Source organism: Brassica napus, chromosome C5 (assembly GCF_020379485.1).
Source record: "Brassica napus cultivar Da-Ae chromosome C5, Da-Ae, whole genome shotgun sequence".
Lineage (NCBI taxonomy): Eukaryota > Viridiplantae > Streptophyta > Magnoliopsida > Brassicales > Brassicaceae > Brassica > Brassica napus.
In genome coordinates, this window is record NC_063448.1 from 19,478,897 (window position 1) to 19,494,211 (window position 15,315).

The 15,315-nt window shown below is 36.8% G+C and overlaps 1 long non-coding RNA gene across 2 annotated transcripts; it reads right to left on the minus strand.

Annotated features, from left to right (window-relative positions):
- Window positions 1-8,690: 8,690 nt before the first annotated feature.
- On the minus strand, window positions 8,691-12,435 carry LOC106413863. Of its 2 annotated transcripts, none has more exons than XR_007323489.1 (6): window positions 11,072-12,435; window positions 10,867-10,972; window positions 10,625-10,710; window positions 10,219-10,516; window positions 9,101-10,145; window positions 8,691-9,001 (listed from the first exon to the last, which is right to left on the minus strand). It is a non-coding gene; the product is annotated as an uncharacterized LOC106413863 (long non-coding RNA). The 2 variants fall into 2 exon arrangements; XR_002658622.2 differs by having other exon boundaries at window positions 9,969-10,145; window positions 11,072-11,388.
- Between the last annotated feature and the right edge of the window lie 2,880 nt (window positions 12,436-15,315).

The window sequence follows — 15,315 nt, forward strand, 5'->3', positions numbered from 1 at the left end:
ATGCTTTGAGTCTCACAACTGAACATAGCGGGGGTGTTGAATACTTGCTTGCTGTTCGAGAAGAGATAGCGGGTACGATGACGGTCGAACCAATTGATGGATGGCATTTCTTTGTCAAAGGTGGCAAAATGGACTGTGTGGTTGATTTGGAACATGCAAAGTGTGATTGTGGTGTCTATGGAGTGGAGAAAATACCTTGCTCTCATGCTATAGCTGCTGGAATACATGCTGGTTTGCATATCTCCACACTTGTATGTCCACTGTACTCAAAGAATTATCTGTATGCAGGATACTCAGAGAATATATATCCTATCGTGTCACAACATATTGAGGAACGAGAATGCTTTCCTCCAGAACTAAAGCGTGGTCGGGGGAGACCGAAGAAATCAAGATGGCAATCTTGGTTGGAGCTATCTAGGATGAGAGGACACAAACCCAGGAAGAAACACAGGGCACGGAGATGCTCAAACTGCAAGGAAACTGGCCATACGAAACCACAATGTACACAACCAGTTGACTAGTTGTCCAGACGACCTAAATTTAAGTCGTCCAGTCTTGATTACCCGTCCAGACGACTAAATTTTTAGTCGTCCAGTGTATTTTATTTTTAGACGACCTTCTACTAAGTCGTCCAGTGTATTTTATTTTTAGACGACCTTCTACTAAGTCGTCCAGTGTATTTTATTTTTAGACGACCTTCTACTATCCCTTCAAGTGTATTTTATTTTTAGACTACCTTCTACTATCCCTTCAAGTCGTCCAAACCTTCTAGACGACTTATTTGTAAGTCGTCCAGTTGGAAAACCTTCCAGACGACTTATAATAAGTCGTCCAAACCTTCTAGACGACTTATTTGTAAGTCGTCCAGTTGGAAAACCTTCCAGACGACTTATTTCTTCCAGACAACTTATATATTTACAAATCTATACAAAGACAAGCTGAAATACAAATACTTCGCTCGTTAAAAAATCATGTTCAAATACAAAGACAAGTTCAAATACAAACACAAATCTAATCATACATGCCCACGAACTTATCACCATCCACATTTTCTTTCAGATGCTGATCAACAAGCTCCTTCCATATATCCACCGCCATATTATCCCTCATTTTCTTCGCGTTGCACCTAGCAAAGTCTTTAGGGTCAAAGGAGACCCCAAGAGCATGACATTCAATGTACTTTACAGCGTACACGCCACAATCACCATTGTTGGCCGTGGGTACACCTTTCAGCGGTCTCTCATATGTGTATGGCTCCAACCCGTATTTGACCCGTATTTCGTCGGTGGCTGCGCACTCAACAAGCAGATAAGGGACCATCTGGAGAAAAGGCTCCATTATCGCATCCCATGCGTCTGGTACACTAGATGAAGGTATGCTGTCCCAGACGACTATGTGCCTCTTAGGGATCGATATCCAAATAGCAACCCAATGCTTGTCGTCCAAGTTCACTGGCGCATAGATATCATCAATGTCCTCCCCCCACTTCTTGTTTGATTGGCAAAATGAAGGTATTGATCCGTCATAAAAATTCGACGCCCCACCAGGTAGAACTCTTCCTAAACCTTTGTGATCAGGTTCCGATGTTTTGAAGAGCTGATACTGCTCTCTCCAAGACTGGGAAAAGTTGTGATCCAGGAAGCACATTCGCTCGCTCCTGAAAGCTTGTGGGTTCTCCTGATACCTCTGCCTTAGCACATTAATCCAAGCATCTATATGCTGCATATTAAATATAACAAGTTAGAAGTTACCAGACGACTTAAATATAAGTCGTGTGCAGAAGACTTACGCAGTCTTCCAGCCATCCTCTGGCTGTCCGGAGGAAGTGGTACCACCTTGTTGGTGATGTACGTGGTTTGTCCTCGGTCTTAGTTAAATAATGACTGCAAACAAAAAAGCAATCAGTTTTGGACGACTAAATCAAGCTATTATGGGTAAAGCAATCACTTACGGATCAGTTTTCAACCAATCAGCGAGTTCCTTCAACTTATCTTTGTTTACTGGCGGAAATGGATTATAGGCTGCCACTTTATCTTTTTTTTTCTCTGCCGTATAAGGAGATCTCACAGTGGGAGCAGGTTTCTTCGCTCGTTTACTCTTTGCACGCTTGTCCAATACAACCAGGCTCGGTTCTGAAACTGGATCGCTTGGCTCGGTGGAAGCGAGGCTCGGTTGTTGATCGGTGGAAGCGAGGCTCGGTTGGTGATCGGTGGAAGTGACAGCAACAATCTCTTTGGAGGTGACACCATCTGCTTTATCCTCCGGCAAGATCTTATTTACCGAGTTCGCCTCGGTTGCTGTATCCTCCGGCAACCATCTCTGCAATAAAAGTTGCACACAAGTTAACCCTGGACGACTTAAATAAAAGTTGTCTGGACGACTAGTTGACCCTGGACGACTTAAAATTAAGTCTTCCGTGGTCAACTAGTCGTCCAGACAACTTACGTTTAAGTCGTCCAGGGTCAACTAGTCGTCCAGACAACTTTTACAGTCGTCTGGACAACTAGTTAACCCTGGATTTGATACTAACCTCTTTGATTTGAGGAGGCTGTTTCTTTTGAGGAGGAGGCTGTTTCTTTTGAGGAGGAGGAGGCTGCTGCTGTTTCTTTTGAGGAGGAGGAGGCTGCTGTTTGGTTTGATGAGGAGGAGGCTGGTTACTAACCACGGTTTCATTGGCATGAGGGGTAGCCTGTTTGTTTCTACCCCCGGTTTCTTTGGCAAGAGGGGTAGGCTGTTTATCTTGAGGGGTAGCCTGATTGGTTAGAGGTGGAGGGGTAGCCTGATTGGTGACACCAACCTTCTTCTCCACAGCTTCCAATCTATCGGACAACTTCCTAAACTCCCTCATGCACTTATTAAACCCTTTTTTCATGCAGTCAGCTACGCCCTTGAACATAATTTCCAACTCCTCTCTGGTCACCCCTCTAGCCTCTTCTCTAGCCTCTTCACTAGCCACTTTAGGAGCCTCTTTACGAGCTTTCTTCCGAGGTCTTGGATTGTCTTCCTCCTCCTCCTCCTCCTCCTCCTCCAACACAACCATCTCTTTGGCCTTCTTCGATGGAGTCACAACCTTAGGTTTTGTATTGACCTTAGTACCAGTGACTTCCCAGCAATCCATGGTCCACTTCCACGGTCTCCGCTCATACATGACTTTAATGATGTTCTCCGCGGGCAGGTCCTCAACCTCAGAGTCCCATTTTGGCCACATTTCACTAATGTCCTTCTCAACAAAGTTGATCACGCGGGTCTGCAGTAAATAGAAGAATCGAGTTAGATATTTGAAAAAAAATACTAAATAGACGACTTAATTATAAGTCGTCTACTAAGTCGTCCAGCTGGAAGACCTTCCAGACGACTTATAATAAGTCGTCTAATAAGTCGTCCAGATGGAAGACTTTCCAGACGACTTAATTAAGTCGTCCGATAAGTCGTCCAGCTGGGAAGACTTTCCAGACGACTTATTATAAGTCGTCCGATAAGTCGTCCAGCTGGACGACCTTCCAGACGACTTATAATAAGTCGTCTGCGCAGTCTTTTGGATTGAAGTAAATACCTGACTCAAGATAGCAGCTTTCATTGATCTGCGGCCTCTGCTGCCCTCGTAAGCCAGTATCGGTGGAGACGGACTGTCTGCTCTGGGACCACCAATACTAGCACCCAATTCCGGCATAGCTGTGTACGTCCAGACCTGAAGAACTTGTATAAACCCATCCACGGTGTAACAGCCAGCAATTTCTTTGTTCCACAAAGAGTCCATCAGCACCTTAAACGCGACTCTCCCCCATGGATAATTCTCAAACCGTTCTAAATCCATCACTAGCCTTGCCAGAGTAGATCGTGTAGCGGTTGAAAACTTTCTCCCTTCAATGAATCCAGTGAAGATGGAGAGGTACGCGAGCCGCTTGCGATCTTCCCTGGACCAATCCCCGCATCTCTTCAGTGCTGCTATTATCTGATCAGTAGTTGGCCCAGCTTCCAGATGAACTCCCAGCATCCCCCAGAAAGAAACCATCTCTGGGGTAACGTCACATTTTGGTGTCTCAAGGTCCTCGATGTACTCGCAGTTTAGACCAGTGAGGTTTTCAAACTCTAACAGTGAAAACCTCAAAGGTTCTGGACCAACGAGAGACCACATCTCATACTTCTTCTTAATGTCCAGCTTGAAACTGAGCATGTAGTGAACCAGCCTTGAAGCCCAACCAAATCCCTGCTCCTTGAACTTGATGAAAACTCCCAAACTCGACTCCTTGAGCTCTTCAAATTCGTCATCAGTAAGAGCTTTCCTAAGAGCAGTATGCAACTTGCTGTTATCCGTATGATACGAAATGCTATTGTGGGCTTCTGGCTCTTCCCCTGATGTGTATAACCTACGGGGGAGTTCTGGAATATCCATCCTTTTTGTCTGCAAAATAATCAAAGACAACAATATAAGTCCAGACGACTTAGTAGACGACTTAAATTTAAGTCGTCTGGAAAGTCTTCCAAATGGACGACTTATATTTAAGTCATCTACTAAGTCGTCCAGTTGGAAGACTTTCCAGACGACTTAAATTACTTACAAGTCTTCCAGTCGCAGAAGGAGTTGGAGTACTCGTCATTGCGGTTATAGATCTGAAAAAATAAACGTGAAACGGTGAGAATGAGTAAATTGATAGAGACAACGTTTTATGTTCATCTTTTCCTCGAGATTGATGACTTAGCGGCGTTAGGGTTTACAGAGAAACGGCGCTAAGGTTTACAGAGAAGAAGCGGCGGCGCTAGGGTTTAGAAGAAGCGGCGGCGCTAGGGTTTAGAAGAAGCGGCGGCGCTAGTGTTTAGAGGAAGCGGCGGTGAGAACGTTGGTGACCACGGTGGCGAGGGCGACGGTTTGTTCGGAAATAGTGGAAGCGGCGGCGCTAGGGTTTAGAGGAATCGGCGGCGCTAGGGTTTAGAGGAATCGGCGGCGCTAGGGTTAGAAGAAGCTGCGGCGACAACGGTGAGAATGAAGTGAGATAGATAGCTGACGTTGAGAACGATGGTTTGTTCGGAAATCGTGGGAATTCGAAATCGCCTTTGAGAGAGAACTGTTAGGGTTTCTGAATTTCGCGAAAAATGAAACAAAAAAAAAAAATCACCTTATATATTGGGTAAATAATCCGGTTAGCTTTAAAAGTACATTGGTAAACTTTAAGGTTTGGTCCGGTTTAGACGACTTATTCTGGCTGATAATGTACAACAGACGACTTAATATTTAGTCGTCTGTTTTCAGACGACAAAATATTAAGTCGTCCTAGACCCTAAAATGAACCCCTAAACTAAAATGACTAGATTAACTAACTAACCACGTTATAAAATCAAATTATACTTAAATAGTGTTTACTATACACAGAAATGAACACGCATAAGTAATTTTAAAAATTTTCAAAAACGGTTTTAATGCTTTCCAAAATCTAACCCTAAGAACACATACAATACTACAACATATGTTGATGAAACATAAACTAAAGAATATCATGACTCACTACTTTCACTCATCTATGCTGAAAACAATTGAAATTTGTTATATCTTAATTTATACCTCCTAAGACATATGTTAATTACATAATTCCCATTTTTCACTTATCAAAATATTTTTTACAAAATTTTTAAATTATGTTTAAGACTAACTGTCCAGACGACTTTCAGTTAAGTCGTCTGGACGACTTATTTTCAAGTCGTCTAAACAGACGACTTGCGAGGGGTAGAAACGTAAAAAAAATTCCGTTTTTTTGTTTGGTCACAAGGGGATAGTTGTAATTTCAATAGCCTTTTAGGTTACTTTTGCCTTTGACCCAAGTTGGGGTATTGTTTTGGGTTTGGCTCCAAGTTTTGAGTCACACTTGGCAATTCTCCCATATAATTTGGAATATGCAGAGTTCGAAACCTTAACCAAATTTTGATTTATCAAACTTGAATCACCTTAGACTTGTAAAATAGATCGATACCGACCACCAAAAATAGTTTTTTTTCACCACTTAATTGATTATTCTCCATTTCTTCTCTTTCTGTCAAACCAAAGGCAAGAACATTCTTATATATAAATTGTTAGGGTTAGTTGACCAAAAAAAAGAAATAGATTGTTAGGGTTACAAGTACATTGGACGGAGGTTTATTCAAAATTAGGTTTGAAAGCAAGGATTTGGAGACTCGAAAATCACTAACACAGCTTCGTCTCTTCTATGTAATACATCTTCTCTGTAACCGATTAACCCTAAGAATGATCTACCACGGCGTTAAACAACTTTGATGTTTGCCACCTCAATTATGTTAGAAAATCTAACAACTATATGGTTAATTATGTTAACTACTTTGTAGCTTCTTCTCTGCTCTTCTTCTTCTTCTTCTTCTTCTTCTTCTTCTTCTTCTTCTTCTTCTTCTTCTACGTGACTTTCCTTGGTCACAAAACAAGGTTTACAAGCCGTAGTGTTCTGTTTTTTTTGTTTCCTTTTTTGTTTTTTTTTTCAATTGATAATATTATTTCTAATTATTTTTTACCTTCTATTTTTTCCAAACACTGAATATGAATTGGCAACTTATTGATGGCCGGTGACCTATAGGTGAACCTATGCCCAAGAATTGGTCTTTCAGCTACGGCTACGCCTACTCTCAAGAAACTGGTTGCCCAAGTGCTCCTCTACCACGTTTGGAGACAAAGGAACAATGCTCTCCACTTCAGGCTGAAACTTTCAGATTAATAGACAGAGATGTGAGGAACACAATAACTGCAAGGCGCAAGAGGCACAAATTCACCAACATCATGGCACTTTGGATCAGATGACCGGTCATTCCCAATAGCCAAAAATCTACTACCTTTCTTGTTTTTTATTTAATTTTTGCCAAGAAAGATGTATGTAAAAGACAAAAGTTCATTTTTAGTTAATGATATTTACAATTTGGCAAAAAAAGATGACGCATCTTTTTTCAGGTACCGCGCTAGTTAATGAAATGGCATGTATAGGTGCATGTTTTTAAATAAGTAAACTAAATATCGATATTCTTCTCATTTTGACAGAGATTTAGTTCATACTTATGATGAATTACCAAAGAAATTACTTCAGTTTTCATAAAAAATGGTCATACTATAAGGGAAAAATTGTTTTTCTAGACCAAAAAATAGGTACATTGTCCCATTAAACAAATCTCAAATTTATACAATTTTTGTCTATAATGCCATTTTCTATTTATAAAAATAAACTAAATAAATAGTTTTATAAACCAAAAAAAAATATGAAAAATAGGAACTTCATTGTAAATACCTATACCAATGTAGAGTTTTTTTGGGTTCTAAAAATGTGTATATGAAAAAAAAATTCTAATTTGTTTTATTTTTAACATTTTCTTAATATATATTCGTTAGTTTTAATTATATTTTAAAAAAACAAACTAAGGGCATTGTTGGATTTTCATGAAATGTTAGATTAATGGGACAAGATTAGATTGATATTAACCCATAAGGACAATGTATGTGTTTTTTTTGTTTAAAAAACAATTTTTTCTACTATAAGTTTTAATTTTCATATGTAAGCATTTTTACTCTATACATTGGTTAGCTAGCTATTGATGGAAAGTTTGATCACAAAAAAAAAAAGCTATTGATGGAAAGCTTGTTCGACTAATTAATAACAAAATGTGTTTGCTGGCCAACAAAAACAAATCTAAACTACAAAAAAACAAATCTAAAAATTACAACATTTTGATCATAGAGTTGGATCGCGCAGGTTTTTCTCCATTAATTTCATCCGCATTGTTTTTTTTCTCTCTTGTATATATATACTAGGGTATACTCGCCCTACGGGCGGGCGGGCGAATAAAATTAATTGTACAAATTTATTTTAATTTTAAGTTAAAATAGAATTAAGTTTTATAATTATTTTACAGCAATTTTATCTATCTATTCTATTCTTCATTTTGTAAATTATAAACTTGTATAATTATAATAAAATTTTAAAATATAATTATTTACTTATAAAACTAATGATTTACGCGATATAAAGAAATAACTTATTCACTATAACTAAAAATATTTTAAGACAAATAAATTGACAATATGAAACTATTGTTACTATTTATATGTATACATGTTTAGTAGAATCTTATATATATTATTATATATGAAAATGAAGTTACCCAGTACTTTGATCAGAATTTTTGAAATAAATATTACTGACTAACTTATAAAATATAATTCTTTCAATAATTTTATCATACATAATTATATTATTGTATATTGATTGTATTTTATTATTGAATAAAATTATTTCTTGTAAATTAATGTCTACTAATTTGCAATGGCAAAAAAATTGTAACTTTTTAGGAGATCCCCAAGCTGATAATTTTCTCTAACCGAAGAACATAAAAATAAATAAAAGTCAACTGCTTAAAAACCTTGTAGCCAAACCTATTTTCCACGCATTAGCTACTGTGTTGATGAAAAAAATTCATTTAATATTGAGAACAAAGTAGAGCTAAAATGTGATCTAATATGTTATTGCAAAATGTGGCATGCTATGGAATCCGCAGTATCACCTCTTCATCCCAGTTTCTCCATTCTTTTGTTAAATCAATTTTAAGAAATTTAAAAATCACACAACAAACCTGAATAGATTGTTGCATACTTTAACCTTCTCTATGAAATAAGAGCTTTGGTAATAAACTCATGTATAGCATGGGACTTGCAGCAGTAAATAAGAGAAACTATAACAGAATAGAGTTGCAAGCATCATATTCATCAATGTTCATTGATCTCTAGATTCGGGTGGTCACTTTATTAAACATAAAAGAACACTTACCCTTACAACAATCTAAAACCGACTATTTAGTTTGATTTCACTGATGTTCATTGTCTCTTGTTGATAGAACAGCTCTACATAGCACATGATTGTGCATTCCCTAGACTCCAGTCACTCCTTGCATTGATTTGCGACTTATCTTGGCTATGGTGTATATATTGAGCTTTGCTTTGAGGTTTAAGCATTCAAGAAAACTGAAAGGAAAAAGAGATACTGTAAATTGCAGGGCCAACCAAAAGAAATATAACTTGTTGAATGAGAGATGTATTTATGATCAGTCTAAAGAGAATCACTTTGAACTGATTGAAGAGTCTAATTCACGCAACATGTCAAGAAGAAGATAACTTATAAAGAGCTTAATTTCGCTTTAGCTGAAAATCTCCTAGAGATCTCGTGCAACAAATTCACGTTACCATGAATTCTCTGCAATAAAATATAAATAGGTCAATTTTTAGCTTTGAGCGGGAATTTTAACTTAGCTAAGTTTGGATTGATAGTTTTTTAGTTTCAAAATTAGTTATATGTGATCTTTGCATATATGATATGATATTGAGAGCAGATATTGTTGTGGTTGACTAAATTGCATAATAGCTTTTGTTCTTGATGTTTTCCTTTTTTGTTTTGTTCTTATAACTTTTTTTCATTTTTTTTAATTATTTTTATTTTTATTTTTTTGCATGGTTATATATATAGTTTGGATTAGATTATGTGCTTTTCACTAAAATTTTATTTATTTGCTAATTTTTTTTTCTTAAGCTATGGCGAAAAGCCATATGAGAAACAGTGATTCAGTGATGATCAGAAATTTCTAGGAGGATAATCGTCATGGAATTGGCCAATACATAGGTTGATAAACAGGATCTCCTCTCGGGTTCTTTAAAGACTCGCCAATGTCCTTTATAATTAACTTTCCTCTTTTTCTTGTTCAAAGACTCAATGCTGATGAACCCTTCATATTTTCTTCTTAGTGGTTATGGAAGAAGCAGAAAAATTGCCATCTTAAGGCCTTAGAGAAAATCAAAGCTAGTAGGTGACGATTGTTATTTTGTCAAAGCTTGATTTGGGTTTTCAAAAAATTAATATAATTGGTAATCGATTATGGGATTCATTTCCTTATTAAATAACATTTGGAGAAACATACGTTATCATGATCTGTGTTACCTTCAAAAGCTACTCTCTCCATGTTACCGTGTCTAAATGGATATGAGCCACTTTTAACTTTGAAAGGATTGCACCAACTTAACATTTTGTTGCTCGTCCCTGGCCATATTCCATATCCTCTATAGTTTAGTTGCAATAGCGGTTTGCAAGCTTACAACAAAAGCTTTAACCAACGCACTGCAAAAGCAAGATTCAAAATGGTGGACGTCATTAATTTAAAGTAAATGATAGATATGTACGAAAGAAATACCCATAATCCACATTTGACAATAAGGAGCAACAACTCTTCAAAAGGAGCGCATGAAATTTATCAACTAACTCTCTGTTTCTTCTAGATCTCACAGCTTTATCACACCCAAAGAAGCTCCACCAAGCAGCTAAACTACAGCTGAGACAACACAATTCTACAGAGCACCCACCAGACCACATTATAAATCTGTGAACTTCACCCTGCGGTGATTAGTAGTCTCTTTGATGGCCTTATACATCTCTGCACCTTCGGCGGTGTCCGCCTTAAACAAAAGAAAGAACTTGACAGGCACATGGAGCTGCACGGTCAGAAGCTTGTGTTAAGTGGGACAAACAGTAAATGTAGGGTTTGGTTTCCAAAGGGTGACAATTGGGATATATAGAAGCAAAAGGTGGAGACCAGGAACCTGAATATAATGGAGTTTTAAGTGAACCCGAGAGTTTTAAGTAAAACATAGAACCCAGTCGCTTGTAAATGGGAAGACAATGAACACTGGAATAAGGAAAATAATAATAAACAACAGATTCAAATCATATGGCAAAGAGGAAATATATGATACAAAAAGAATAATTCTGATAAATATGAATCTAATCACCATGTGTGTTCAAAATAATGATGAACATGAGTTTTAAAGGACGGGAAAATTACAATAACAACCGGATTCAAACCGGACACGGCTGGTCCCTCATTGCCTTGATCCTCCTCTCCTCCGTCACTACCGCTTTCCTCCTCCCCTGTGCCGTACGCGTCCGGTCTTCAAATCGAAAATAAAAATTGTTGCTTTAGCCAATTTACAGAAAATAAGTTTAAACAAATGGAATGAGGAGATGGTTCTCATAGTAGGAAAGGTTACCTTTTTATAGTCGAGGTTCCACGGCCTTGCGTGAAGATCGCATTCAAGGTAGATCGTGGATGGTGGATTTAAGAGGATGAATCTGTATAGCTTCTCGGATTGTTAGGAAGAAGATGAAAGAACAGGTAGATCGTGGGTGGTGGATTTAAGAGGATGAATCTGTAACTGATAGCTCCTCGGATTGTTAGGAAGAAGATGAAACAACGCCATGGAAACCTTAGGTTGAGATTAGCTCTCGAATGGGGGAGATGACGAACGTGTTGAACCCTAAATCAGAAACAACGCGTTTCCATAACAACTGGAGTTACTCTTTATCCGGGTTGGGTTTCATTAAGCCCGAATACACACTAAAGCCCAAATGGAATGGACACCAGAATAAATGAAACTCAGCGTTTAGTTTAAGTGGACACGTGTCGCACTCTTTTGCACCTAATTGATGACATGGTGGCATGCTTCAAGAGAGAGTAAACTGTATTTTATATAATAAGATAAGATATTAGGAATTGAAAAACATAAATATAAAAATATAAATATAAGCTTGGGCTTGGGCTTCGGCCAAAGTGATTGACATGGTGGACCATAACAGATGATTGACATGGTGGACTATAACAGATGATTGGTCCACTCCTTTGCATTAGTCGAAAGGTATTCCAAATTCGGATCATGCAACGTGGTATACTTTCGGACTATTCCATTCTGTAGCACTAAGTGCATTCTTCCCGGAACCGACCGGATCAGCCGATAGGATTTATATATAAATATAAAACTATTGGACGTATATTGTACTGATTAAACTATTATATATATCTTTTACTAAATAACATTTTTTCATATATTTCTAACTCGTTTTATTTTTTTATTATTAAATTTGAATGATCTATTTTTCTTGGTTTTCACTAGTCAAAATTTATCAACTCTTTTTATAAACAAAAAAATAATGTATACCCTTTTATTAATCCGTAAAATACTATAACACGTAGAATATTGTACATGTTTGACCAAGCGTGGCATCACAATCTCCCATCCTTGTGATAATACCAATCATTATTTCTCAAGAGTCAATACACTGCCTATCTACATGAGATGTCACCTTGAAAAGCGTCTTCAATCTGTAGCGATAGCTCCCGTGTATGAACCAAAACTAGATGATTCGTAATATCTTTGTTGTGGTCACGAAATCCATGGTTCAACCAGAGTCTCACCAAACAGTCCAAACCGGCCATCTAGGAGGTACCAGCGACCGAGGTTCAGTCCAAGGCGTATATCTCGACAACCAGAAGGACTTTCAACATGAAACCAATTTTATTAGATTTTACACTCAAGAAGGAGTCCAGCCCAATTGGAATCGAGCCAAAATATTCACGGAGCAAGAAGTTATGAATTTTACAAGTCAGAAGTTTCCCAGCCCGTCCATCTGCGAGTACCCGACTTTAGAAGAAGATTCAAGCTCAATTAAGGAGCGGCCTGAAGCAAAGTCCATCATAGGAGTCAAGAGGAGTTTATCAGCTTTCCAAAAAGCCCAAGATCAGGAGAAATGGCCACGGAAATTAGGAGTTATGATCAATTCCCCAGAACCGGCCAAACCGACGTCATCTATGGAAAGTCTCCAACCAATTCAACTTGGTTCGACCCAGAGCTATTTATGGGAACCAGGAGATCATCTTAACCAATCAGGAGGTATTCCAGAAGTCCTTTGCTGCACCAGAACCCAGGAGATCAGTTGGTTCAATGGAGAATCACTTAAACCCAACCGGAGCTATTTATGGAAAGATTGGACAATCTTTCGGTTTGATCCTTTCCAAGCAATTTCAATCCAACCAGGAGAACCAGACGACGTCCAGACAAAACCAAGACATCCAGGAGACATTATACACGAGCCAGAAGAGTTCTACAACTTCATCCCATGCACCAGCCCACATAGGAATAAGAAGATCCCCATTATCACCAAACTGCCTTATTTGGAGTCACAAGCATTAAAACTCCAACAGCTCTTTTTCCTTCAGTCTATGCACAACATCAGCACCTTCCAGACCATTAAGAAGATTCCCAGGAAGCTCACTTACCCCCTCAAACCGTCCAGATACAAGGAGGACACCATCTACATTCATTTGGCCAAGATTCTCATCATTAAGCCTCCAACGGCTAGTTTTCAAGGAGCCATCAATTCCTTTGCTTCCAAGTTTATTATTTCGATTTTATTTCTTTCCTTATGTCATTTTATGACTGTTAGAGAGTCCTTGGTCGAGCCTATAAAGCTCTAGTCTTTGTTTCATTGTAAATCACCCATCTTTGAAAGTATTATGAATTATTCAGTTTTTCTAGTTTTGTCAAAACTATTGTTCTAAGTCTTTTGAGTGTGTGAGAAACAACTCTGGAGCAACTTGACTTATCAAAGCCTCCTTTCACAGAGCTTTGTGGCATCCATCATCCCATCTCCATCCATTAATCGATCTTGAGAGTGATACACATCCAGCAAGACCGGTTCCATCTTCATTCATCTCCCATCCATTGATCCTTGTTGAGAGTGATACACATCCAGCAACAAAGATCCCATCTCCATCAATCTATCCCTTTTCTATTTGTTTTTATTCATATTATCATTTTGATTCATATTCATATTTGTTTCTGTTTGCATTATAAAACTCTAAAAACTCATAAAAAAATCGGTTCTCTTTGTTTTCAAGTTTAAACCTTGGTTCCACCATTCTATCAATTCGTGGGTTACCCCCCTGTGCCTACAACAATCTTCTTGGCGGCGTTTAAGAGCAAAATTTTCACGGTGAGATTTGATGAGGAAGACTGACTTCTTTAGGACGGCAGAATCGAATTTCGTCGCCAATTCTACGGAAAAACGGCAATTTCTTATGGTCAATTCATATCTAACTTATATGATCGTGCAAAAACTTACATGTATTTTCAAAAATTTCAATTAATATATGTGTTTTTTATTTTTTTGGCGGAATCATACATTAGTTACAACATCAACTGTCACATCATCTAATTTTTGCTAATGTAGTTGCTACATCAGCTAATTTTGCTAATGAGAATATCATGTATACAATTTTTTTGTTAAAATAAAATAAATCAAAATAGTTGTTTTAGAAATATCTCTTTTTAAAAAGTGTAAGTGTTTATAAATTTTTATTATTTAAAAGAAACTTAACTAAATAATATAATTTTAATCTTATATAAGAGATATATACATTATAATATTTTGATCCTATCAATTACTCTTATGTTAATCTTGTTTTTGGTATTTTTCATGCATTTTGTTGGTTTAAAGTGGTACAATGGTTAAAAGAGATGGAGATTTTTTCGTTTTGAAAAGAAAAGGGAAATTACCAAAAATAAAAGATTCATAATACTACTTTTCATGTTTACATTAACCACTTTTATTTTTATTTTTAAAGAGAAAAAACATTTATAGCACTAGGGTTAACCAATCTACACTTAGTGTTCAGAGTTGAAGGGTAGGGTTTTTGAAATGTAAAGTTTTTGATTCTAATAAATATATAAATAAATAGTTTCAAAAAATTTGAATTTTAATAAGAAAATTTGAAACAAAAATTCAAAAAAATTCAAAAAAAAAATTATAAAAATTCGAATTTGAAAAAGTATAAATCCAAAAAAGTATAAAAATAAATTATTTATTATATATATAGAACAAGGGTGTAAGAAATTTTTGCTTCTTCGTGAAGAAAGTGTTTTTGAAAATGTCTCTTTAGTGAAAGTTAACATGTATAATGGTAAAAACAATGTGGTAAACATGGAAATTTCTCGAAAAAAAGAGATGGAGATTCACCTGCATGCCTTACTTCATTACGTTGAATGTTTAATATATTTTCATAGTATTATAAATTCTTCTCATGTTTTCTCCAAAAATGAGACGAAAAAAGAAAATGAAAAATGATTAAGGGCCCGACTGGTTTCAACGCAATGGTTGTGGTTGCGGGTGCGGGAGTTTGGGGATGCGGGTGGTTGCGGTTTCAAGTGTTATTAAGCGTTTTGTATGACTGGTATAACGTTTGAAAATTGTTGTGTTTGCGAGATATTTGTGACTGGTTGATTATAAGATATTGTAGCGGTTTTATAATAAATTATCCATATTAACATGATATTATAACATTATAAAAATATAAAAAACATACTACTGTAATAAAATATAATAATTATCAATATAATATGATTAATAAAAATATGATGTTTATTTATAAAAAATTTAAATTAGTTGAAAGTTATAATTT